Source organism: Acipenser ruthenus, chromosome 30 (genome assembly GCF_902713425.1).
Source record: "Acipenser ruthenus chromosome 30, fAciRut3.2 maternal haplotype, whole genome shotgun sequence".
Classification (NCBI taxonomy): domain Eukaryota; kingdom Metazoa; phylum Chordata; class Actinopteri; order Acipenseriformes; family Acipenseridae; genus Acipenser; species Acipenser ruthenus.
Window position 1 is genome coordinate 12,408,841 of NC_081218.1, and position 2,587 is coordinate 12,411,427.

Consider the following 2,587-nt stretch of genomic DNA (forward strand, 5'->3'; position numbering starts at 1 on the left):
AAAACCATGTCATATAAATTTCTCTGTCTAATACTGTAAAAACCATAGACAAATAGGCTCATAGACTGCAGTGTCACAGAACCACTGCACGCAACATATTTGCTTGTAATTCACTGCAGCCCATATATCATTCTATATATAACGCAATTAAACTGCTCATCTTCTACCAGCACACCTCGGTGTCTACTTTCTGCACTCCCCGTTTACAGCACTAACTGGAGCTGACTGTAATTCCAGCCACGAATTAACATTTTAAATTACGAGGGTCTCAGCACAAGGCAAAAAAGGCTATATACTTTCAGCACCCTGTACTGTAAAAGGATCGGAATAACCAAAGCGTCAGCAGTTTCACGCTACAGTTAATCCAGAAATGAATAGAATTTGCAGCCGGGTGAGATTACTCGCGTTCTCCCACCACCGGCCTCTTCTCTGGAGCTATTGATTTTCAACACAGTGGCCATTAGGAGGGCGGCGCTCCCCATTGTGTAACAGGTGCATCGTCATGATCTCGTTGGTGCACAATCTTTTCATCTCCCTAGCGCTGCAGAATTATCGCACTGCGTTTATTTCAAAGGGAAAATGAAGCACGAATTGACAGAAGCGTGTTTTGCCCAGTGCTGAGATCTGATAGGTGTGCAGCTGGTGGTCTGGAGAGCACACAGAGCGCTCAGACACAGAGGCAATGGTAAACGGGATAGCGAGAAACAGCCTTAACTACCCTGGGAAGTTCACCTCCCACCCCTGCCGCCTGCCTTTATTACCTTCAGCAGATTCTCATTAAGTATGAGACGCTAATCGGAATTACAGCACAGTACATTTTATCCTGTGTCCAGATGGCGTTGGACACGTGGCACAATTCAAAAGTTAAGGAGCATATGGTTGTGTTTCCCGGTAGATCCCGAGCACACTCTCTGTTGTGTGATTTGATCATATGTTAATGCTTCTTGTGTTGGGTGGCTCATATCATAAGAGACCGCACGGTATTATCTCTTATATCTCCATCAGTCGTTGCGTGCAATGGATATAGTTATGGCAGGGCAACTTCTCGAACTCTATAGAGTTAACCCAAACTGTTTTCAAATTTCTAAAAATGTAATTAACTAACGTTCTTCTTCTTCTTCTTCTTCTTCTTCTTCTTCTTCTTCTTCTTCTTCTTCTTCTTCTTCTTCTTAGTAGTCGTAGTAGTCGTAGTCGTAGTAGTATTATATAACTATTGTGAATAGAAGCGATTGCAGTAAGAATACTTCTGCTGCCGTTCACACGGGTTTCTCTGACTGGCTAATAAATCAACGCAGTTATTAAAAGGCACAACGAGCTCCTGTGCAAACAATAGCCCAGCCAGCACTAAACCCTTGTTCTGTCAAACTCTGTGTGTTCATTACACATTAACCCACACCACCCACGGCTATAGCTCGTTAAATACATTTCCTTTTTAATATCTCTATGTGTTGGGTATCTCATTCCCCAACCTTGAAATAATGCAGCAAAGAATCTACACCGAGCAACACAATCCCCTAGGCAAAAATGAACTGCAGCTTCAATGCAGTAACGTGCAGCCTCTCCATCAAACGTTTAGACTGACGTTTTAAAACACAGTGACTGCTGTTCAGTGGCACTTTCACGTCATTTTAAAGGAAAAGCCTTCACTTTAATCAGCTTCACTTTAATGTTCACCCTGGATCGTTGTGGAGGTGAAGTTTACATGCATGACTTGTTGGCATTTCCATTACGAATGCAGTGCAGTACGATTTTAAATTGTGTAACAAGAAAAGACATGCACTTACATTTATGTATGTATGTATGTATTTATTAATTGTATTTATTTATCAATGGCCAATATCACAACTGCAGTCATTTGAGAATGGGAGATGTAAGAGAAAAAAGGTTGTGTTTCTTTCATGAATATTTAAAAGCATGTTTACCATGCTTTATCATGGCTTTACCATGAGACAGGGGTAAAATACAAGAGAGACTATAATTTTTTAAACATTTATTTAAGGCATTCTAGATTTGAACAAATTGCTTTAAAAAAAAATGCATGTTAAAATCTTCCTGCCAGAGACCCACAGCTGCAAAACATTTTGACAAACGGTTGCTCGAGTCCCTTTTTTCATGAATGCTACCCCTGATCTATGAAAGGAGCACCAGTTTCCAAGCTGCAAAAGACAGAGTTAACAACCAGCAGTTACTACCACAACAAGCAGCCTCACTGACCCCCCAATGATTTCTGGTTGCAGGGCTTAATTTAACTGGGTCTTGTTTCAACCGCAGTCCAGGGCAGACCTGAGGCATGGAGACTGAACTGCTTCTTCACCCCCTAAGAGAACAGGTGACCCCTACAGTCTTTTTCAGAACTTACTAATTCAGCACCTGTCATAAACACCAGCATTTGTTAATAAAGAAAGTGCTCCAGTAGTAGCCCTTCAGATAGAGAGAGGAGTACTTTCAACACTCTTGTTGTGCAGAGCTGGTAAAACTGGCTTCACAATCCAGCGCTGCCATTGGCTGTAACCATAGCAATAGAGGCGGGAAGGCAGGCAGTGGGGCGGTGCTGAGCTCTGATTATAGAATACTTCAGAGGAACATA